A 26,355-nucleotide genomic window follows, 5' to 3' on the forward strand; every position below is an offset into this window, starting at 1 on the left:
CTCCTGAATAAACTATGAGAGAGTAAGTGTTTGTTGTCTGAAGCTATTAATTTGGAGTATTTTGTCATACAAAAACAAGTAACTAACACCATCTCATAAACTAAATATATGCAGTTGAGAGTAAAATAGAAATCATTTAGCCAATGAGAAGCACAAAATTCTCAGCATCAATCAAAACGATTTGGCTTTAAACTATATATGTGTTAAATAATGAAGAAAAGGAACAATATTTCAGATCACATTTAAAATGTTATAAATATATTATTAAATACTGAATTAAAAATATCAGACCTAATTTGGGTTTTGGTCATTTTTCCCTAGCTTTTGAAGATTAAAAAATCTATGTATTACTTAGGGTATTCTTCTTCTAGACAATAGAATGTGAATCTCACCAGTTTAAGCAAAAATTATTTTATTGGAAAGTTCCTAGGGTAGCTTATGGAATTATTGGAATATTTGTATGATTAGTTCCCCTAAGGATATGAGGGGAAGTTGCCTTAGGGGTTTCCTGGAAGTGTTTACGAGCGGTTTATTTTTAGGGAGTTACCAAGAGCTGTGCTTCTCAAAGCTGATGAGCGTAAGACTCACCTATGGGCTTAGGAAACTAGTAGGCTTTGATTCCAGGAGCCTGACATTCTGTATTTTTAACAACTCCTAGGTGACGCTGATGCTCTTTTTCCATGGACCTCACTGAGAAGCAAGTGCCAAGAAAAACAATTCTCTTTGTTCTTGACTGACTCTTACTCATTTTTCACATACCCCATCCGTGTCTGTGCTTCAGAAAAGCCTTCCCCGCCCTGCCCCTCACCTCCTGGTTGCCCCAGGGGCCCTGCTTTGTGCTCCCTCCGCATTCTGTACATCGCCTTCTCCGCTCCGTCAGAGTTGACCTAATGTGCAATTTCTGTCTTCCCTCCGGACTCTAAGCTTCATATGAAAAGGAACGTCTCGATCTCTCACTGTCCTTTCCTCACCATCTAGCATGGTATGTGAACTATGTAGTTCAATAAACATTTAAAGACTATCAAATATTGAACATTCCCACTTCCCTCTTATTGGAACAATAATTTTCAACCCTAGCTGCACATCAGAGTTGTTTGGAGATCTTCTAAAAAGTGCCCATGATGGGGGTTCACGCCAGACCAAATAAATCAGAACCCTTAGGAGAGGGACCTAGGTACTGGTTTAAAAGCTCCTTGGGTACTTACAATTGTAGTCTAATATATATATATATATATATATATATATATATATATATATATATATATATATATGTAGATACATTTGGTTTTTTTTCCTTAGTTCTTTTTTTAGAGATCTTAATGTCCTTGGAATTCCCTGAGTGACAGGGTGGTGTTGTTGTTTTATGAGCCCCTTTTGACCATACCTGAGTTTACGCTAATGAGGTGACCGTTAGTGGGCTTCTAGATACCTGCAGGGTGCAGGTTGGTTTTCAGAGAAACAATCTACCTGATTAGAAGTTTGGAACTTCCAGCCCTAGCTGGCATAGCTTTGTGGATTGAGCGCGGGCTGGGAACCAAAGTGTCCCAGGTTCGATTCCCAGCCAGGGTACATGCCTGGGTTGCAGGCCATAACCCCCAGCAACCGCACATTGATGTTTCTCTGTTTCTCTCTCTCTCTCTCTCTCTCTCTCTCTCCCTCCCTCCCTTCCTTCCCTCTCTAAAAATAAATAAATAAAAATCTAAAAAAAAAAAAAAAGAAGTTTGGAACTTCCAGCCTTGACCTTGGGGAAAGCAGAGACTCGGAAGATTGGGTTCAGTCACTAAAACCAATTATTTAATTAATCATGCTTATATCATAAAATAATCGATAGCACCTTTTGAACAAAGGAGTTGGGGAGCTTCCAGGTTGATGAACACATTAATGTGGTAAGAGGGGGAAGGTCCATATGGCTACCATCCCCTACATGCACACAGCTGGCCCCTACAAATTTCTTCCAATTGGCAGTTCCTGGGTTGCATTTTTTTATAATAAAACTATAATTGTAAATACAGAACTTTCCTGAGTTCTGTGAGTTATTCCAGTGAATTTCAAACCTGGGGGAGAGGATCCAGGCGGAGTTTAGAATTTATAGTCAGCTGAACAGAAGTACAGGTGGCCTGGGACCCTGTCTGTTGCCAGTATCCGAAGTAAGGGCAGTCTTTGAAGACTGAACCCTTAACCTTTGGAGTCTGCTCTAAAGTCAGGTATTTACTGTCAGAATTGGATTGAATTGTATGACCCCCAGTCGATGTCAGAGAGTCAGAGAATAGTTGGAAAACAACATGCCAATGTTCCGTCAAGAATGTGATCAACTGGCTGAAAAGATAAATTAAGAGTGTCACTTGGGTCAAAACCTCTCCTTTACACAAAAAATTCCATATAGCTAGAACTGGCTACAGAAGACAGAAATGTCATTTATCTGTGAATGAGAAAGTACTTTAAATATTATAGACAGACCAAGGATTTTCTGTTAGGACACCTACACTCTAATATATTTATCTTTTTGCTGTACCAAAAGGAACCCTCTGCCCTGGCTGGTGTGGCTCAGTGGTTTGAACACTGGCCTGTGAGGCAAAGGGTCACAGATTTGATTCCCAGTCAGGGCACATGCCTGGGTTGTGAGCCAGATCCCCAGTGGGGGGCACCGGAGAGGCAACACAGTGATGCTTCTCTCCCTCTCTTTCTCCCTCCCTTCCCCTCTCTCGAAAAACAAATACACAAAATCTTTTTTAAAAAAGGAATCCTCTGAAAGACTATATACCTTTCAAGATTTGTTGTGAATATTAAATGAAAATGCCTGTATTGTGCTGTTGTTCAGTAATTATTAGTTTTATTTCTCCCCTTCCCTCTCGGGTATGGAATAATAAGTCAAACTGATAAGGCTCGCCAATAATGAACTGAATAGTTTACTGGGTATCCTCATAATTACTTGCCTATTGTTAGAACTCAGTTAAACCTGTCATTCATGTGAGAGAAAATTGTGGAAAGAAAGCAGCCATTCTTACATCTTTGTAAATGGGCCCATTTTGGTTTTTGACGCATCCCAAATGTCTAGAAGAGGGCGTAACACATTATGAGTGCTATAAGAACAAGAAAAACTGTAGAAGTTAATGATCAGAAATGGCTAGATGAAAGATCTGGTATTTTGACTTTACTTCTTGGTAGAGAGACTGAGGAGGATACTTCCAAACAAAGGGAAGTATGTATAAAGGTACAGGATATGAATGCACGAAGTACATTTATGACATTGTGAACAGCCAAGCCTGTCTCAAGTGGAAAAATCATGTGGGTGAAGAGCTGGGACTGGATGGATAGGTCAGGACCAGATGGCAGAGGGTGTTGAGTTTATTCTAGACTTAATAGGACTGAACAGGATAGTAGTCACCTGATGAATGTGATAGTCAAGGAAGAATAATTCTTAATAGAAAAGTAATTTAGAAAAGGTTTATTTAGGAGGAAAATGAAAAGAAGGGTGGGGCTTCTGGGTGAAATGATGTCAGTTCCTACCTGGTGAGTCTCAACTTCTACTGCCGTGAAAGTGAGGTCAACAGAACGTGACTTCTGAGACGGGGTGGGGGGTTCTTTCTCAGCTCACTTGATGGTAAGTTGCAGTTCTGAATTTTACGTATAATTTTGGGAACAGACTTCATAATTCATAATCGTATCTTATACTTTCATGATAAAGAGGATTCTTTTAGTATTTGTACATGTGTTCTGATTTGGGCCCAAATCAAAGAAGCCGAAATGAGGAAAAGAACTGAGGAATTGTGCCCTTAATTATGCCTTCTTACAGAATAGACATGCTCCTAATTTTTAATTGATTGCTCAAATTAGAGTGTTTATTTTAACTACATTAAGGTATAGAATCAAGAGAAAAATGAGATGAAACTGAACTGTCCCAAAAGATTATTTTAAAGCCAAGGTCTTGAACCATAAATCAGGAGCCTTCTATGTACCAGTATCCTTCTTTCACGATATTCCAGGAGATTTCTTTTGTAATTTGAGACTGCCAAGAATGATAAATTCCAGATTTGATATGGTGAAAATCACCCCCTGATTATGTAAAGGTTAAATTCTTAGGCCACAGCTGTAATCTTAGTGTTCTGGAACTCTGTGGAAAAAGAGAAAAACATGGAAAAGTAGACTTTCCTGCTAGGCAATATCATAGAGATTTTAATTAAGAACCAGGGGCCTCTGAGGGAATCCTAGGTTTATCAACATTAAGCTATTTTATCAATGTAAAATACAATTTGGATTGGCATTCAAATAAACTCAACATCAGTCTGTCCATCTTTCCTTCAAGTTTACGCTTTTTGACACATCCTTACACCAAGATATATGATGAAACTCTAAAATGAGCAAGGTAGAAATTAAAAACAACATCATAAAAAGATGCTGAGTAAGCTGCATTTTACATTGAAGCATAGATCAATTCTAAACACCTGAAATTCTATGAAGGATGCATGTATTTTCCAGAGAGGTGTACAGGCAGTAATAGTTGTAATGAGTTGGCGTGGGAAGAGGGCTATCACCTCACCACAACACCTATGACAGAGAAGTGTGATTTTTCTTTTTCTTTTTTTTAAAGATTTTATTTTATTTATTTCTAGAGAGGGAAGGGAAGGAGAGGGAGAGAGAGAGAGAGAGAGAGAGAGAGAGAGAGAGAGAGAGAGAGAGAGAGAGAGAGAGAGAGAGAGAGAGAGAGAGAGAGAAACATCAATGTGTGGTTGCTGGGGGTTATAGCCTGCAACCCAGGAATGTACCCTGGCTGGGAATCGAACCTGGGACACTTTGGTTCCCAGCCTGCGCTCAATCCACTGAGCTACGCCAGCCAGGGCTGAAGTGTGATTTTTCTTAACCTTTGAGATATGCTATCCATCTTCAAATTAAATATTACATCTGTGTGATTGGGTATTTGTAGACTCAAACAATCAGAGCTTTTTGAGGCAGATTATAAGCATTAATACTTGTTAAATTATAGGGAATAATACTATTTGGGTGGCCTATACTAGATGGCAGTCCTAAATCGCTATGCTGAAGTTAAGTGCCTTAAGTTTAATGCTTACTTCAAACAAGGGGAAACTGAGATTGGGGAAATTATTAACCAAGGACATGCAGGCAGTAACTCATAACAGATCTGACTCTAAAACTCATATTCAATGTAATGTATTATTCACATCATATACATCTTCTCCTCTAAAACCCACTCTATAAAGGATAGGGTCCATCTGTCTAGGTTTAAACAAACAAACAAACAAACAAACAAACAAACAAACAAACAAGAGAAATGCTGCAGTCCCAGTGCTGGCCCAGACTAATCATATCAGAATTTATGGGGCTGGGAACCCAAGGATTTCATTATTTTTTAAAGGTCCTCAGGTAACAATTATGTGCAGTCTCATTTCTTTGCTTACCATTACCTTTCTGGAACATTTTCTTGTACGACTAAAGTACCAGGTATCATTATCCCTATTTTTCAGATAAGAAAAATGAAGATAAAACTATATATCTAAAGTTATATAGGATGTAAGTAGAAGAGCAGAAATTTAAATACAGTTTGCCCAGTTTCAAAGGCAATGCGTATTTCCTAGCCACTAAATTATCCTTCCTCAAAGGAAATCAGTTGTGCTTCTGAATATTAATAATCCCCTTAAATTTTTTAAGTGGCAAACATAAATATTATGAGTTTTTCTAAATTTTGAAAGTCTTGGTGGAAAAAGATCTATATACCAACCATTATTGCAATTAGCCTATTTATCAAGTTGAGTTATTGCACGTTGCATGATTTTATTCCTGAATACATTACTTCCAAATCTAATCTATAATTATTTCACCTCTACTGGAAAATCCTAAAAGACCAAAAGAAAACTTTTCCCTCTAAAAAAATCAGAAAATGGTACTCTAGGATTTTTTGGAAGAGACTATTGCTTATTTACCAGTAAAGTGTTATCTCCTTTATTTTATCTCCTAAGGTACAAATCCTAGGCATTTAATTGTTTATGGCTCAGGGACTAGGGAAGTATTTGAAAGCCAAATACATGCGTGGGTCAGATAAAGCCTCTTTTCAATCAGGCAATATAAGTTTCAGTTTTCCTGTTAGAGCCATTAAAAGAAAGGCTATAGATGGAGGTTATGACGTTAAGCATTGCTTCCCATCATCCTCAAAAATGCAAACTGAATCTCTTTGCCAAATGAAGAAAGGCTGTGGTTCAGGAAAGTGCAATGTTACCCCTTTGCTCACCAGCTTTCTCCAGGCTGTGGTGAGGAACCACTCTGCTCCTTACGAGAACCTCCATGGGGGGCCCCCTCAGTTGTGGTTGGGGAGGGCCTGCTTTTGGAGAATTGTAGAGGGAATGAAGATAGTGTAGCCATGGGAAAAAAAAGTCAGTAAGTTGAAAGGATGGGAGTTGATATTTCCAATATTTCCTGGCATTTCAACCTCCATTTGGCTTGATATCCTGATTTTTGCAGCCACTGGCCACATTCTTTTCAGAATCACAGTACAGAATGCTGGCCATGCAGACTTCCATTTACTGCGTGGAGGCACCTGTTCAGTAGGAGCGATCTGTAATCCACAGTTTGGGAGGGGATTTAATCATTTACACTAGTAACAGCAGTAACAGTTACAGGGCATTGTGTGCTGTCCAGGTCTTCAGATGTATTCACTCTGGAGGGTCATTAGGACATAGGTTCCTGATGAGAAAGATCTTGTGGGTCTTCTTGTTCCCCTTCATATCCAGAGGAGAAGCCTTCAATGGGTATTTGTCGATTACATCACATTGGATCTTTACAACACCTTCTCACCTAGGTATTAATTCACTTTACCAAGTCGCTTTAATTAACTCTCTACCCAGGGGGCACACACTTAGTAAGAGTGAGCTTTGGAATTTGAATTCAGAACTCAGACTGCCTGGTCCTCTGCTCTCTTCTAACCAGCTGATCCGAATCTGTTGGCAAAATATGCAGTAATAAGGTGAATTGCATTTTTTCCATTGTGCAGGTTAGTTCTGTGCAAGTCAATTCACAATTACTTGATTGTCTGGGAATCGAGTCAGTGGTGGGCTGGTTAAGAAACCTTTCAATCTGTAGCTCTGCACTGACAATCTGCAATGGAGAGAACCTGAAGGACTTCGTATCTGCACAGTTCATGAAGCTTGGGCAGCCTAGCCTCTCAAATGATGTGTCAAATACCAAGTACCATTTCCTTACAGAAATACTTTCTCTTCTCCCATTTATCTGTATCCTATGGGTAAAGATATATTATAACCAAATAAAGGACCACATTCTAATACCTGACCCCAAAGACTGGAAAATGTTATACAGTGTTTTGACCAATGCATTGTAGTAAATATATGTACATTTGGGAATAAGTTTAATTGCTTGCTTGTTGCCAGGTACAGTTCTAGGTACCAAAAGTCCAGAAATTAATAAATATATAACCCCTGCATTTGAAAAGCTCACCATTTACACAGTATAGAAACACATAAACAAATCATCAAGATAGAAATTCCAGGATTGATTATGTCTTACCCACAAAGGAAGGAGAGATGATTAGAGAAATCGAGAAGGTACTCTAAAATAATGACCTAGAATGAAAGAACTACTAGCTCTTTCATTAACCTTCAAAATGGTTCTACAGTGAAGGAGATTGATTATTTGCTTGTTAACAAGGAGAAGAGTGGAAAAGGCAAACGTGTGTTTCAGAAAAACTCTTTTTTTCACATGTAACATGTAGGGAAAATGCTACTCTGGTTGGCCATATATCTATAGCACATTAATTTCTAATAATTTAACATTTAAAAAAGCAATGTTACTCATGGATAAGATTTAACTGTCTTGTGAAAAATTTAAGTAATGCACTAATCATGCTTAGGAAAGTTTCAATCACAATCTTTTCTAAGTAGCTACAAAATTTTGGTAGACTCTTTAAATCTGTAAAGTTCAGCATGGCCATCATTGTCTCAAAACTACTCACACATTTTAATCTGGCAATATCTTCTAAACTATTAAGAAAACTGGTTTGGATATTGCAGTCCCTGAAACTAGGCTAAACTACTCCTTTCTTTGTACTTAGAAAAATTAGCAAATCAACAACAAAATAAAGTGGAATGCAAAAGAACTCATGTGACTAACAGAGAGTGCCACTTGTGAATCTCAAGAGAGACTATTTGGGGGGAAGTGGCAGTTGGAAGAAGTAGAAAGAGGCCTATAGAAAATGCTGTAACATCTAAATGGGAACAGGAAAGTCACTAGGGACAAGTAGAATAAATAAATCCCTTAGTGAAATTGCTATTGTTTGGACAAAAGCGATGGATCAAAAAGTAATGGTCTCAAAGGGGCTTCAGGTTGCATCTTTACAACCTGTAACAAAGGTCAATTGAGTGGGAAAATTTGTCAAAGTAGTTATTTGAGTGTGTGAAAAAAAATCAAGCCAGGGTACCGGGTTGCGATAGCATTGTACAGACACAACTTGAATCTCTCTGTGACAAGTATTGCGACTTATCTATCTGCATTTCTGTGCCCTGCCCACGAAGCTCTAGGGAAAGCTACATTGATCTCTTTGCCACTCAACTGTCTCATGCTCTCTTTCCCAGAAAGTTCTATTTTTATCCTCTTAGTCATTGTGCACAAATTTAAAAAAAAAGAAGTGGTGAAAATATCCTCTGAATAAAGTGCAAACCTGGGACATCTTTAACATAGAAAAAAGTGACATTTTATTAGAAAGTATTTTCTAGGTTGGCCACAGGAGACGGTGAGACAGAAAAGAAAAACACTAAGTGGGGCTGTGAAAGGCTAGCTGATTCCCTGTAAGTAAAAGTGTCTGTAAATTTGTGCTACGCCCGTTCATTTACATATTGTCAGTGGCTGATTTCACCATCTGCTACCAGAGTTGTGACAGGGGCCTCCATACATGCAAAGTCTAAAACTTCACAGAAAGTCTGCTGAACCCTGCTCTAGGTATCGTTTTTGTAGGAAAATCTCTCCTGAGTGTTTTAAAGGGCCACCATTTTAGATTCTGTGTTTGAAGGGGATGTCCACCACTTTACCAGACCTGTTCTACCCACAACAAATGTCACCTGTCAACTTTGCTGAATACCGAACACTTTCTGTTCTGTCTGCTTTGCTTGTGTTTCTCTCTCGTTAATGTATCCTTTTCCTATTCTAGACCTTTTTTTACCCTAAAGTAGGACCCTAAATGTATGGGTTGAAAACAAAGCAGGTAAATTAGGAGTAAAAAGGGAGAAGTTAAACAAACACCTGGAACGTGGGAGCCCTTGAAAAGAAGAGGAAGAATGCTGGTCCAGGTTCAAAAATACACTTTCTAAATCAGGGTTCTGCCTAGTTCCAGCTCTCTCTGCCCATCAGTTCTCTTTCACCCACCTCTACTCTTTTCCACCTTGACATTTCTTCGGGAATTATCATCTTTCTCTTCTACCTGCCCGAGTCCTAAATGCAACTTCAGCTTTATCCTAACTATCATGCTTCCCCTCCTTGTCTTTCCGTCATTATTATGTCTATCACTGAACCCAAGCTCAGTGTGAGATTCCTCATATAGACTTGGTTCCAATTTTTTTAAATTCTCAATTTTAGACTATTCTTAAATTTCTGTTATATTCCCTTCTATTGTCTGGGTACTTTCTCATGAATTACTCAGTGATTAACATTCAATGATTTGGGGTTTTCATTCCCAGGAAAATAGAAAAATAAATCATATATACATGTGTATATACACTTACTATTTTATGCATATAAGATTTATTTATTATTTATACCCTATGTATGATTTATTATATATAGGATTTATTTATTAACCTGTATATCATTTATAACATATATGTTTGTGTATATTTGCATATATATGTGTGTATATATAAATTTTACATGTAGTTCATTCCTTAAAACTTCTCTTAACTCTAGTGGACTTCTCAGCATTAGCTAGAGAAACAAAACCAATCAAATTCAAGTTGTTTTCCCTTTAATTTTTTCAAGCCTTTTGTTTTCTTAAAAGAACTGCCACCTGAAGTCAGCAGGCAGGCAGTAATGAACTACTTACTGTTGATCTCTGGAGCTTGACCACTTTAGACTGCTTTGTCCTCTGTCCCTGTTTAAGGCCCCCTGAGCCTGCATTCACTCCTGGAAGAGCCTGTCACTGACGCACTGTCCTGCTACCTAGCACCCGGTGACTGAGACATTCAGCAAGCTCCCCAAGTGTTTCCTAAGCAGGTGCAATCACTCCAGTCTCTGAATAAAAATATTATTTTTGTGGTAGGCTAACTATATAATGTCGGAATAAAAGCAGATACTTTTTAAGAACAATCACTTTAAAATTCATACACGTATTAATTCACTCTTTGACGATGAGGATCATATAGTCACCATGCCAAACTCTGCCAGAACAACACCCTTGGATTCAATTACCTGTGTAGGGATGTGTGCTCTATGCCTCTTTTGAATTCTTTCCCACTTCCAGAAAGAAAAAAAATTATTAATTAATGAATTTTGACTTTTAGAAACCATGTCTATGTGCTAAGGGATAGCTTCACCACTTTCCTTCCCCTTACCTCATTTCCTGTGGGACATTGAGAGTAGGTGACTCAGATACAGCCTATAAAGGTACACAGAGGTTGAGACTGGGCTTGGAGCACGTTAGTTGGGCCAACTGGAGTCATCACTGGCTAGAACTATTGCTAAAGGTTCAATTTTCTTTTTCGCTGAGGTAGTGAATACTAAGGACCACATGAATCTGGAATGACCAACGGCTATTTGCATGAGAGATTTGCATGCACAGCAATAAGAATACACTCTTCTACCATCATGGGGGTGTGCATGTGGATTGCTTAAAAATGAAACTTACACCAAGGAAATTAGAACATAGAGAAAGAGACACTGACAGAGAAAAGAGGTCCCAATGACATCAAATGCTGCAATAGATGCAGGAGCACCTGGATTTGGCAGCATTCCTGGGGTGCTCACTTACCTGAAATGTGAATGGCGTGTTTGTCCCTTCTAAATAAGTCTCAGCTGATTCCCCCATTAATCCTGAATGTCTCCTTAGAGCCTTTTAAGTGGGATCTGGAACTGTTTGCATACAGTTTCTGTTAGCGAAGAATAAATTTGAGATAACAAAAGGAAATGATCATTATGCAATCAAACACCTAGTTAGTGGCTTAGCTAGTTATGAAAGTGTCCCTGTTTTGATTAATCGGAAACTATTTCAACACAATTTGATTTGACATCTTGTAATATGAAATATTTTCACGTCAATTTGTGTGTGAAATTCTACCAAATGCTCTAAAATTTCATAACTTGTTCTACTCTGACCACTAAATCTAATGATTGAATAAATAATTTGACACATGTGACATGCTTTGTTATGATAAATACTGTTGTTTATTTCTCATGTATTTTCTGTCTCCATATGTTCATATACAATTTAGTGCTTAAAACAGAAATAAAAGCATATTAATGTAAGACATTCTAGAAAGCCATTTTAATGTGTGTGTACATGTGTGTCTTATTTATTAATGACTAGAGTTTTTTCTATCTTTCACTAGCCTTTGAGTTGGTTATGACTGTCAAAAACCAGTGAATACTAAGATGTTCTGAATTATAATTTCTATTTGATATAATTTACTAATAACATTACTCAGAACTCGAACATACAGCAATTCAATTCTAAGAAAATAATTGTCAATAAAAAATCAAAATATGATACTAAAAATATACACACAAACTTCTTGTTGCAACATTTGTAAGAGAGAATTAGAAATAGCCTCTACCATTAAAGAGTGTTTCAATTTTGGTCTCAGTCATAATTATAAAGTTTAATAATTATAGCTGTTTAAAGATAAATTTTAAAGTAGTTAATTTAATTAAAACAGTATATTAAGGTTTTTAAAAATAAAATCAATATTGTATAATCAAGGAGATACAAAATTCATAAAACCAGATTTACAAAAAGGCAGTAAAAAGAGAATGCATAAGTAGCAAAATTATGGACAATTTTTACTTAGTTCTTTATACTTCTGTATGCTTTTCACATAATTGACTATGGGTATGTTGTTTAGTAATTAGCAAAATATCTTAAAATTAACAGCTAGAGCTGATATAAAAAACAATACACATTGTTAGTTGCACTATAAATTAGTTAACCATTTTAGAACAATTATGTCTTTTGAATAAGCTCATATTTTGATTAGTAAGTTATGGTATTCTGAAAATGGACAAATTGAAATACAAAAGTTTTATTTTTCATTTTCAGTGTCATTTGTTATTCTAAAAAAATAAAATAAAAAATAACTTAAGTATGTAACCTCTAGTAACCAACTGAGGGACACAGTAAGCAAATCTAATAAGTTGTAAATGATTACCAAGACAAGATTATGAAATTTTAAAAATTCCTTAAGCTACTACTTAAGCATAACATCTATGTTATTAATCAACAAAAGGTATAAAAAATTCCAAACACGTATTTTGCTTAACGAAAAAAGACCCCCCCAAAGAAAATGATTAAACAAGGAGATGTAAACTTAATAAACAAACTTCTCTGATCTATTAGACAAGGAATTTAGATGTATGAAAATAGTTCACATTTTCTAAATTTCTTTTACAGAAGATAGTTTCTCAAACTGTCTTTTGTGGGAGAGGGCAAAATACTCAAAAGAAAAAAAAGCATAAATGATACACACACAGAAATTTCAAAATTGAGTTTTAAAAAATTACCCTCTGTTTAATACTACCCTATTTTTTCAGACAATAAGACACACCCTCCCCCACCAGCCACCCCCACAAATTTGGGAGGAATAATGGTTGTTAATACTGCTGTTGAGTTCTGTTAACATTTACATTGGTGAAATACTATGTTATTTATGTTATTAAATATTTTACCACATTTTTTGCTTCGAAATTTTTTTTCTAATTTTCCTCCTCTAAAACCTAGGTGCGTCTTATGGTCTGAAAAATACAGTATCTAGCTATGTATCATGAACCGAATATTCTTGTGTGGAAGTCCCAGTGTAATGGTACCTGGAGAAGGGACTGCGGGTCATTAGGTAATTACGGTTAGACTGGGTCATAAGGGTGGGGCCCTCGTGGCAGAACTAGTGGACTTATCAGAAGAGGAAGATAGAATGAGAAGGCAGCTGTTTGCAAGCTAAGAAGAGATCTCTCACCAGAAATGAAATGGGCTGGCATCTTGATTTTGGACTTCTCTGCCTCCAGAACAAAGAAATACATTTCTATTGTTTAAGCCACCCAGTATACTGTATTTTGGTATGGTAGCATGAATAAAACATGATCTTCAGATAATCCTGATATATTGTAGAAAGTCAGCATCTTTTTTTATTGAACCCATCTCTTGTTAAAATGCATGAATAACTAAACTAATAAATTTTGGTAAAAAGTAAGGAATGGTAAAAATGTAATTGTTTAAGAATATGATATTAGAGTATATGTCATGGCTCTTGTTTGCAAATGATAAACCAACTTATTTACCCAAACAAGGAAATTTGTTGGCCCCCAAAAGGAAAAGTACAAGCTATAGCTACAGATACAGCTAAATCCAGGAGCTCCATTAATGTAATATGGAATCAGTCTTACTTTTCCTGTTACTCAATTCTCCTCTTATTGACTCCATTTCAGGAGACTTTTTCTTCCTGGTGACATAATGGCTGCTTGGTACTTATTATGAATAATCTGGGAAAACCTGAGAAGCAAAGAAATGAAACAAATAAAGGGAGTATAAAACTAATGAGTGGTTATTACTATGGGCATCTGGGGACTTCTGACACTGTGCACCTACTGTTTAATCTGTTGTCAGGCAAATACACATTTGTTTAATGAATGAATCAGCAAAGTATTGAATGGATGGATGAATGAATGAGTGAATGAATCATTGAATTCATAAAGCCAAGAGTGAGTCTTTGAGTGAGTCAGTGAATGCCCATATTATAAATGGGAATTTGTTTATAGGCTAAATTTTCACACAGGTCTAGTTTATTGTAAATTTAATTGTCCTTTTACAACCCTGGGTACATGGAACACACTGCTGCACAAGGTGATACACATGGTGTTTCCATGGTGGACAAGAAAGGGAGCCGTTCATTGGTAAAGATAGAGGTTGCACTTAGTACTCTAAGCCCCTCATCAGACACAATAACTGCACGTTATTCCCCAGGAGATGGGATTCACTTACTGAAATCACTTCATAATAGGAACTATCCTAATGACAAGCGACATCAGAGAGCAAGAAAATTATCTGTTCTACTGAATTTGGCACTGCATACTAGAGGTAATGAACATATAATGAAAATAATATTAATTTAATTCCTTGGTTTAACTGGAAACATGAGATTATCGATCATTGGATCCAGGAGAGGTTGAGCAATGTGCTCAGGGTCACGTCGTAAAATAGTGGCTGAGAGGGAATGATAACCCTGGCCCTTGAGCTCTCAATCCAGAGTCCTGACTGAAAATTACTATTTAAAGTGCAATTCAGTCAATGATTATTTTGGTGGTTTTTCAGCCCTCATTGTGCATCAGAAATGTAAGAACCACCTGTAAAAAAATTCCTATGTCTACAATAAATCTCCAGGTAATCAGATTTACTTGGTCTGGGTTGAGACATTGACATTTTAAGAAACTAATTTTAATTTGCAGCCAGTGCTAATATTCACTAAGAAAGTTGATGTCAGGGATCCAAAATAAAAATAAAAAACCTATCTAAAGCTTTTCTCAAAAGAATCAGATAATCAATCACACTTTACTATGTCCTGCTTGTGTATTCAAACAGGGAATACAATTTCTAAACTTAATGTATTTTCCAAAAGAGATCAAGCAGAAGGAGGCATCAAAAAAATGGCTGATTATTAAGAATAATACACTTTTCACAGAGGTTGATACAAAATGACGGAGATTTCTAAACTCTCCAGGCAGATTTGTTTCACTGCACTGTGTTATGACATTGACATTAAGCCAAAGTATTCCATCTAAACAATGAAGTTGACCTTAATTATTTTTTGGATTCTCCAAGTTTGTTGATCCTATTATGATATTTATCTTATTTGCACTTCAGTTGACTGTGAGATGATTGCATATTAATTCATATGGCACTTGCTACCTATTAACAACTTGGAAGGTTTAATTTAATGTTAGCTTGTTCAAGTGCCTGGAGATGCACAGGTGAGAATGTACAGGATTCTAATCTGTTTTCATAAGCCACGGTTGAATTAGCATTGCACATCAGTGTATCATCTTTTCACAGTTTATCCTTTTTCAATCAGTTTGCTGTTTCACCTTGTTAGTTCTGACAGAGGCGAAGTAGAAACGCCAAGAGCTATTTAATAAATGCAGCACTGAGTCACATATATTTCAGCTGCAAACAACAAAATCCAATTGGTTTTCATGGGTAATGTTGCTGCTCATTTTATAGGCCTTAATTAGAACTGATGTTGCTTTTTATCTGCAAACTTTTAGTATAAAGAAAATGCTCATTTTTAAAAAGGGGGGGAACCCTCTTGCATTTAATCATGCTAAACAAGCACTTTAGGCCATTTGTTCAGAAATTTCTCTAATTAAAGCTTGCCCTCCAGGTAATGCGGTGATCAGATCTACCAGCGGGTATAAATTAGGGACATTATGCAATTAGCACTAAGACCACAAATGGAAGTAACAGCTGGGTGACTATGAGGGAAGCAAATAAACAGTTCCTAGGTGGCTCCTTAATATGAAGGAGAAAGTCTTCTGTAAGAATGTGCTGCAGTGACTAGCTCCTTAGCTCAACCAAAGTAGCATTTTTCTATCAGTTCATTATGAAAGATTAAATGTGAATACAATTAAAACTTTGATGAACAGAAAAGAATATGTAGCTTTAACTCAGAAATGAATATGTTCCGATACATCTGAAACCTTCTGAGTATTGTGCGAACTAACTCACCCTGATGCACACACACAAAAAAAAAGTTAGCAGATAAAGCACAAGGTATTTCAGTATTAACAGACCGTTCCTCTGGGAGAATTAAAAGCCTTATTTTGGTAGGAGCCAAGAGCAAAGCTAACTCGATGTGATTCTCTGCCTGAATCCAAGTTTGAAAACTAGCCCAAGTTAAAATACATTTGGAATTTTTTGTTGAAATATCTATCTCATAGGATTCACCTGCATGCTGAATTGAATCCATTCTCTCATTCGCACTCCTTGTGTGTTCTTGTTTTACTTTATTAATGTAGCTTCCAAAATTCAGTTCAAAGATCATTCCTTTGAGCAGCTTTTTTTTTTTACCATTTTCTGAGTTAGAGGATGGTCTTTTCTGATTTTATACCTCCCTTCTCACCTCTAATATCACACTTTGCATCTAGAACACGTAAGTCCGTGTTCTGGAAGACTCTGAGGATATACAATATAAAGGGGCCTGGGTGTGGATGGTTTCCTGGCGGTAGCTTTGTGTTTCTTTGAGCATTTCAGATTTGAGGGAGAATATGAAATTGGGGCCAGTGTCACTTCTGACATTGCCCAACGTGGAATGTTCTTTCCCAATAATAAAATGAGGAGCAATCTGTAAGGAATCTCATGAAACATAACCAGGTCTGAATGAAACTAGGAGGAAATGTTTTAAAAATTAATGCTTCTTTTAATCTTTCTGGAAAGCATAAAGTAGTTCATTTGCTGCTATTTTCATATATCAGATTCCCTTTTTAAGTAACATTTCAACCTCAAATAGCATTTTGATCTCAACAGGGCACAGACGCCTAAGCTGTTTTTAATTACAACTAATTTGACAAGCCTCATTTCTTCATGGCGTCATCCTCACCCCCATCGTGCTCCTGGAACACCCATGTGCATGAGCTGGAGTTTCAGCTAATTAGCCCAGGTGAGATCAGCCTGTAAGGGGCATTAAGATCTAAGCAACCAAGCACAGTTAGCAAGTCAAAATGTACTTTGGAACCTCCGTGGGAGGAACTCCCTCATGACAGCAACACTCACTTTGGGGGCTCCTGGCCCAGGCCTCCTTCCAGTGCCAATTGCTGCTTCCGATAAGTCAACAGGACAATGACATGGGACCCAGTGTTTTTCAACAGCTACACAATTGACATTTCTGGATCAGTGATTCTTTGTTGTGGGGTCTGTCCTGTGAGTGGTAGGATGTCTAGCAGCATCCCTGATCTCTGCTGACTTCATGCCAGTAGCACGCCCCAGTGCGAAAACCACAGATGTTTCCAGACATTTGCAAATGTCCCCAGGAAGGCAAAATTACCACCGAGTTGGGAATCACAGCTTCAGGCAGGTCATATATAACTTTCTTAGGACCAGAATATGTTAGAGCCTAAATCACTTGAGTCAGAGCACTTGAGCTGCAAACCTCAGCAACCCTGGACTAAGCTCATAACGTGGCCTACATCCTTTAGTCGAGGACATGGGCTCATCTGAAAGACCCGTTGGTCAGTCACAAATACGGGAAGGTTTTCCTTTTTGTTGAGACCCAAAGTCCCATCATAATGGGTTTTATTAAATTGCAAGAGAGATTACTTAGCCAGACTAAGCCTGGTCCTTTGACAGGGCCCCTTTGCTTTCATCTAATTTATAAAACTCCTCTTTGTGAATCCATTAGGGAGGGCTATGTTGGAGATTGAAGTGGATGGGACATGGAGGAGTAGAAATTAGGAAAATGAATCAAAACTTTTATTGCAAATTTTAAAATATGGCATTTATGGCAATTCTTTTAGATCATTTTGACGTAAATTTGAGTGAATTTGAGAGATGGCATGTGGTTGACCTGGAGCAGCCTGAAAGTACCACAGTGGAACACAGGCCATGAGCTCGGACCCCACCCATGTGCTGTGTGATGAGGGTCACTAACACCCTCCAGGCCCTCGACTGCTCTTGTCCCCGAGGGAAATGGAGTGGAGACAGGGTTTCCAAGCTCCATGTCTGGTGGGCATAGTTCACTAGGGAGGGCAGAAGCCCCCATATTGTGACTTAACCCCAGTAGGTTTTTCTAATGTTTAGCATCAAAGCTTCATGCTGTTTGGATTCATAATATATTGAGCTTCAGTGTATGATGCTGTCACAGGTAGATGCTGAGATGGGGTTTTGGGTATAAGGAATTAACCAGGCATGAGCACCTGTACAAGGAAGTTAATGAAAAGATGAAAGAGTAGGTGTTTCTGGTGATTATATACAAATATATTTGCAATTTTGTGAGGAGGTTTTTTTCATTTTTGTTGGTGTTTTATTTCATTTGGTTGCAGTGAAGTCTTTTGTATGTTTCACCTGGTTCTTTTATTCATATTCAGAATTGAAAAGGTACTTATGAAAGAAGTGAAAATGTTCAGGAAAACAAACTGATCAATACAATACTATCCTGGCCCTCCCAAATAGTCTTCAATCTCCAAATCTGATTCCTTGTTAGCTTTCCTCATGTAATCCAAAAGTTAGACTCGGTTATCTCAAATATTTCAGTAAAATAGTTACAAAAGTATTCATTCATACACAGGGCACTCATAATAAAAAATATAATTAAACACCAAAACGCATGTAAGGATGAAGGCAGAAAAAATGTAATTCATAGCTTGCATGGTGTTGGCCAATTCCTCGTTCTCTAACACTGTCCACACACCAGGCAGGATTAAAGGCTTTCAGTTCTTTCTGGGGTAGCTTCTTGTCAGGCAATAGCGCTCACGAAGCCCTGAGTCTTTAAAGGGATTTCCTGGCACTTGCTAATTCAACATGGGTCACTGGATAGCTTGCGAGAGATTGTGAGAGTGAGGCAGAAAGGCTGTGTATGTCTGAAATATGATATACCAGTTACACTGAAATTCCACTAAAATAAAAACATTCAGATTACAGCACAGACCTCACACTAATAGGATTTAAATAGCAGTTTTAGCCTCTTCTCTAATTGAATTGACTTTGAAAAAATACTAAACGACGTAAGTGAGCATGTTGAAGCCCATGAATTATTCAACTCAAAGGCTAAATAAGTTAAGAATGTAACCAACAAGTATGTGTTTGTCTCTGGTTAATTCAGAGACATTATTAGATCGTCCGAAATTTTAGTTTGTCAGTCAAATATATAACAACCGTGGTTTTGTAAGGAAACTTCACTTGTGTCAAATTCTGAGTTCCTAATGTCTGCTTGAATGTCTTATAGGCATGGCAAACTCAACATGTGCTAATGACTTTGCTCTGAACTTTGTCTCCTTCCACCTTGGAGAAAGTACCATGACATAGCCATCTGAACAACCAACTCTCCTCCATGTTTATCTCCAAAATGTCATATATCAGATAGTGTGGAACCTGGAGTCACTCTCTGCATGTGTTCAAATCCTCCCACTACCCTCAGGAGCCCACATAATCCCTGTTATACCTTCCCCTTTTCTCTTTCTATCTTCCACCAAAATAAATACACAAGTGTATTTTCTAAAGTTGAATGCAATTTAAAATTCCCTGCAGAGTTTCCTATGGAACCTCATTGTAAAGGTGTTTGCACTTACACAGAATCTTAAGTCTGATGGCTTTCTCTGCGGAGCACGCCGAGCCTTTCCCCACTCCTCCCTCCAGGCGTGTTTTCTTTGCCTCCTTCTTTCTCCTAAGGTCCGAGGGCCCTTCTGTTACCTCTATATCTTGTTTCCGAACCCCATGCATTCTACAACTCACTTCTTCTACCTCTGCAACTTTGTAAATCAATTTTCCCTTGTAGCTGAGTCTAGGCTCTGAATTCTTTCTCAGCCAGAACTTCAGGACCAAGGTTCCTGAACTGAGGTGCAGCCTGGTGCCATGTCACAGCCAACGGAACAAGAACAAAAACAACAACAAAGAACTGGAAACCTGCCTTCCCCCCGCAACAAAAATACTCACGAGAAGCAAAATATGTATCAGAAACTCAACTCTTAATGTTGATTAAGGCAATTAAGTTTCTCGTAAGAAGGTTGTTTCCATGTCCATTTGTTTTTTGAAGTCTAAAGTGATACTGTACAAGAAACTGTTCATGCAATCTATAAATGTTAGCAGAATTGATGATATTTTGTTTGAGGGCCTTAATTTCACTGGACTGTCTGCAAAGAGATTTTAAGTAGCAAGGCCTCTATCACCAACAAAAGTGTTTGGGAGTGCTTGCCATAGGAATTATGTTAAGTACAAGCATTTTTTATTCCTAAGTTCCCTTCTGGAATCCAGATGAGAATTTTCTTAAAATAAATAAATCAGGTGCTCTTGGCTTTTAAAATACTTGGCATCAGTGGTTGAGGAATGTGGGTGGGTATTAAGTGGTTCTTTAGTGGCTGAAATTCATGTCTCTTCTTCTACACCAGTGATTCTCAACCCTTTTCATCTCACGGCACACATAAACTAGTTGCTAAAATCCTGCAGCACATCAGAAACATATTTCTTGCCAATCTGACAAAAATAGGTATAATTTTGGTTTATTCACACTGGACAGCTATTGTTGTGTTGGTTACTGTCATTTTTTAATTTGACAATGTGAGGGAAAAGAGGTCAGTGCTCCTGACTAAATAGTTGGGTGTTGCATTTTTTAAAAATTCTTACGGCACACCTGATGAAGATCGCTGTCCTAAACCAATCTACTCATCCTTGAACTTCCCATCCCATATGTCTAAACAAATCTTAAATATTATCTTCTCCCTAAACTGACAACAGTTTCTTTTCCTTTCCTTTTTTTTTGTTTTTGAAATCAGGTTCTTTTTTTGAGAGAGAGAAAGAAAGTAACTTCCAGAGGTAGAGATATTATAAGATTTTTGGTGAATGCCTTTCTTGCCTTGTTGGTATTTTGGTTACCATAGAAACGCACAACCACAATATTTCAAAGAGTTTTGGCTTAATCCCATCTTCAAACTGCTCCAACATGGCCCTATGGAATACCAAGCACTTTGGGCTCTTTTTCTTAGCCTGGGTGAGGTTCTCATACCAGAGCTGCTTTGTGGCATGGCGAGGTGGACACTCGGGGGCCCGCTGTGTAGTGTTGCCTGTCCCGCTACAGGATGAGCCTAACAGCCCTTCCGGAAAGAGTTTTACTGACCTTGTTCCAGATACAAATTAGTACTTATACCATTGCCCCACAAGTTAGTTAATCAATTTAAAATAGAGGTGTCATTCTTCTAAAAAATCTAGTTCACATATATAGCTTCGCCACTCATATTAAAATAAAAAGTTCAAAGGGTTTATTAATTTTAAATTGTTTTTATATACATCCTGACTGATACAAATTCTTCCTGTCTCCTGCATTTCACTGAAAAAAATTAATCTCTATGTTCCAAGAAGAGCCCTTTCTTTACAGCCACATTATTGGGAGTACTCAGGGTATGAAATAAGAAGTTGAAACCCAAAGAGGAAACAGAGTTCAAGATAAATAAATATAAGGATAATGGAAAAAAAGGTATAATTATCCTGAAATAAAAACATGCAGAAATGAAATCCAAAGAATGTCCAGAAAATAATTTTTAAACTCTAAGTCCCAAGAAAATTCATCAATAAATCTGTATGCTCACTTAAGCATCCTAAAATAAAAATTTGAAGGTGTTTTTAAGATTTTGCTTGATCTTTTTTATCAATATTGCTTGGAATAATCACAAGTCTCATTTTTTTATGTTAGATTTCCCGGCACTAAGGAAATAAGTTGATTTTTCAAAGTCAAAAAAATTGATTACTTAACACACTTAAGAATAATTTAGGCCTCGGATGTAAGGCATGGTAACTGCTTTATTTCAATTATCTTTTTTCTGAACTATGATTAAAAAATAATATACTAGAAACATTTGACTTTTTAGATTCTATTTTGCAAATCAATTATAATCCTCTCACCTATTTTTACATAAATCAAATAACAAATATTGTCATCCATACATTATCCTTAAATAATTATCAAAGTACATAATGAAACTAATGCTTATAAAATTAACTTTTATTACTTAAATTGCATCGAATTATCAAGTCACTAAAAGATGCTAAAAAGATAAATGGACTAATAGGGGTATCCTCTCCTTTTTGGGAAGAACATGGGAAGCCATCACATGTTAGAATGTTGTACTGAACTGAGCAAGCCTCACAAAAACGTACAAATGATCTCTTCTTACATCCTCACCAAACTGAAGCACAAACTAAGGCTACATATCTTTAATATTCCTATTAGATGAATCTGACTTCTCCACTAGCCTTTTGCACTCCTTAGATTTCACTCACCCAGTTTCCACAAAAACTTCGGGGAGCCTTATCTGCCAACAGGTCAGTCCTGATTACTATAAATTCATAGAAAATAAACCGTGAATCCTGTTCTGACCAGCCGAAGGCCATCTGCTCTGGCAATGGCGCTTGCTGGCTCAGATTGCTGAAATGGGCAGCTCAGTTTATTTCGTGCGAGAGTTGTCAAAACGTTGTTGCGTATACTGGGGTGTGTGTGCATGTGTGTACACAGTATGTTTGAGTATATAGGAAACTGCAACAGACCAGATATATCAACTGGCAAGTAGTAAAAACATAGATAGGCAGAGAAGGAACCAGATTGTGGGTGACCTTGTGGGCCAGACTTATGAGCTTGGACTTTATTATGGACAACAGAAAGCTTAAAGCAGGGGGATAAAAATCAAATTATACTTAGGTAGCTCACTCCATTGCAATTTGAAAGGGACACCTCTGGGGAAAAGATTTAAAATACAGATATAAGTAGGGGAGCATTGTAAATACCATAAGGACCTGTAAATACAATAAAGCAGCTTTAATAGGAAAAGGAAGGAGTAGAAAAATACCTAAAATTTTGTCATGATTGAAATAGTTTAGAGTTTTTTATAATTCACATACATGAACTTGAATATTATCTTTTAAAAAATATATCATTTTATGTAGGATTTATAATAAATAAAACTGCAGTTTTAAAATTCAACTATGATTTGTCTATAACTCAACAAAGTACTTCTTACAATTCTCTCCTATTCACTGGTCTCAGATGGATGTACCATTTTATTTATCATCTTTTACTTAATCACTTGAAACTTCATATTCTGATGAAGATGATCAACAAACATTTGCTGAAGTTAAAGAAACTAAATAATGTGAATAAATCATCTGGGATATTTACAGTCAGATCACTTTGATAATGTTTCAGGCTGACGTAAAACTTCCTTGTCACCATTACAAAAGTGGGGGAATGACAGCTGTTCACACGACACCCAAATGAATGCACTGGCAGAGTGATTTACCCTGTTACTTTAGGTCATCCCAAAGATTAAGGTAGTCAAGAGTGTTAAACATCCCAGGATTGTTAATCAAAGGACACGATTATTTGAATGACCCTAAAAATGCTCTACTAATTCACCACACTATACAGTTTGAACACACTGGTGGTCACTGCATTGGAAGCTGAAAGAGAACAGAGATAGGTTTTGAGTGGTCAGTCAGAACTGGCTCTGTGACAAAGGGTTGAATGGTTTGAGGGAACCACTACCCCCACCACACCCTGTGCGACCAGACTGCCCAGAGACGGCGCGTGCCAGCCTGCTTCGGGTTCCCGGGTGTGTGTTTGGGGGCACAACCTCCTCATTACTTACCTCCTTGAAACTGAAACAGTGACGACTGTCCCTTCTTCAACAGTCTTCTTCACCACCCCCTAAAAAAGAGGAAAAAGAATTCATAAAATGAAATCCATATAATTATATTGCCTAAGAATTTCTGAAAAATACAATAAAGAATGCTGTTCAACTGAAGTGCTGTGGTAAAAATAATAAAAATAGCACAAACAAATAAAAAATGAAATGCAATAACAATGATTGCTCATAGATTTCTTCCTTCATTATTTATTTTTAAATATTGAGACTGACTTTGACTGATTGTCATGCTTCTACTCCTTTCTTAGAATATTAGTTTGAGAGCTGCCTTTTTTTAAATCAGCGAAGTATTGCAGGGGGAGATTATATTTAACTGTATTCAATTTTTATAGAGGTGAAATTATTAGAAAGCCTTGGAAAGATAAACTGTCAAATCATAAGAACACGTCTTTTTCCCATAGTGTGTAGGCTTCCCTTTCTGACTCTCTGAGAAGCCTGCAATTCTAGGTAAAAACTTAGTAAAAACAAGACTTAGTTTGCATGCTCCTGTTTCCAAAGTGGCAAACAGTGTACAAGGAAAGCATTTGCTTTTAACATTTTTAATTAAATGTACTCTGAAGGTATAATATAAATTTTCTCAAGTTCTTTTAAATTAATATTTAATACTGTACACTTGGTTTTAAAGTTGGATTGTAATATGGATTTGTGAAAAGGTAATAAGTAAAAACAGAGAGAACACATTTCACCGTTGTCTTGGCCCTTGCTTCCTTCTCTGAGTGTGAGGGGGCATGAGGCCAGGCCTGCTGATCAGTTGCTAAAAGAAGATCCCCACCATCTCTGTGTGGCTTGCACATGGTTTGAAAGCATCAACTTTCCACATCTGATAAATTAAAAGATACAGCAGTATGAAAAATAGTTCTAAAGGAATGAGTTCTTTCAGTGGTCATCTGGAAAACAGGGCAGACATGCTCAGCTTACAGCTGACCTAGAAATAAGGATACTGATGGATGAATTTCTGTGGATCGTGGGCCCCATTTGTTGCTTGAATCGATTAGGCTAGAGACAACTTTTGAGTCTGGGAATGTTTAATACAAAAAAATTTCATTCAAATGCAAAGTTCTTCATATTTCCATAATGCTATTTTAACATTTTCATATTGAGAAAAATGATGGGCCCACTCAATGTGTTTGGACACATGCTAACATATGTATCTATTTCATTATGTTTCAAAATAACTTGAGGTAGGAGTTAGATTATTCATGTATTAAAAGGAAACTCAACACTAGGTAGTACATGTAGGAAACATATGGTGAAGTGGAAGAGTACTGCCATTCTTTGTATATTCCCCTGCATTAACCCAGGATGAGGCAGGACTGAATGAGGTACATGCTAGAAATCGGTTGTCATTTTGTTCCTTTTACAACAATGGCCATGTCCGTAGAATGAACCTTTATTTTAATAAACAGCTTGATGGTCCAGATATTGATTGTAATCCCTCAACAGACATTTGTTCCAGAAAGTCTCACATTTTAAGAGTTTTTACTAAGTTATCATTTGCTTTGGGATTATTTAAATTTATCATTTATCTTAAATGCTAGGTATGCCTTAGTCCACAGTTACTGTTGAATTTATCTTAGTATACCTAAAATGTGACACAATTTCTATAGCATAAGAATACTCAATAAATATGTTTTGATTGTTTTATTTTGGAATGAAAAAATGAATATTACATTCATATTCTTATTCCTGAGATCCAATATCTTCTGTTGAATGTAAATATTACCCACACCTTGTAAACTAATTCTATTTCAGCGTGCATACAAGCAAGGGACAGAAGACTCCTCAGAGAGAGGAGGAGTTGGAGAGGAGAGAACAGTGAAGAGCTCTTTGTTCTTTTTTTTAAAAGATTTTATTTATTTATTTTCAGAGAGGGAAGGGAGGAAGAAAGAGAGAGAGAGAGAGAGAGAAACATCAATGTGCAGTTGCTGGGGGCCATGACCTGCAACCCAGGCATGTGCCCTGACTGGGAATCGAACCTGCGATGTTTTGGTTCGCAGCCCGTGCTCAATCCACTGAGCTACGTCAGCCAGGGCTTGTTTGCTCTTTATATTTGATAACTCCCTACTTAATGAACTAATATATCCTTATTCTCTTACCTCTTTTACCTCCTCTCCTTTTCTATCATCTTTAACATATGAATTAGTTCCCTTAGAACCAGTCAATCAAAATGGAAATTTGAGTAGAAATATATGGAAAATAGTTCTCTCTCTCTCTCAAACACACACACACAGACACACACAACCTTTATGCGCTGTTAGAGACGTGTGAAAACTTAGAGAACCTTTTCCCTCACATGCACACCCACTCTTCACAGGGGATTACCTATAAAGTGCTTTGATTGAGGAAATGGGTTTTAGAGACAAACATTCCTAGATTTAAATCTTGGAGCACATCTGCTGCTTTCTTGCTTTGTGATCTCAGGCATGCTTAACCTTTTTAAATGCATTTCCTCATCAATGAAGTTGACATAATGATGGTAATTTATATGGTTATTATTTATGTTAGTGGAATGAAATGCTGAAGTTTATGTGTTGCTGTGCCTAGACCAATAATGTTCAATAATTTTAACAATTATTTTTATGGTTTACACATGATAATGAGTTTGTGTTTTTGTTTATGGCTTTAACGTGAATATGTTTTTATAGACATGTTCTTACTCGCTTTAAATTTCACAAATAATTATTATCAAAGCCAATGAAATCAAAACCCATTGGACTTTGGCTTTTAAAGGTTTACGAGGGATGAAAA

This window comes from Phyllostomus hastatus, unplaced genomic scaffold, assembly GCF_019186645.2.
Source record: "Phyllostomus hastatus isolate PE091 unplaced genomic scaffold, TTU_PhHast_1.1 phas_scaffold_501, whole genome shotgun sequence".
Lineage (NCBI taxonomy): Eukaryota > Metazoa > Chordata > Mammalia > Chiroptera > Phyllostomidae > Phyllostomus > Phyllostomus hastatus.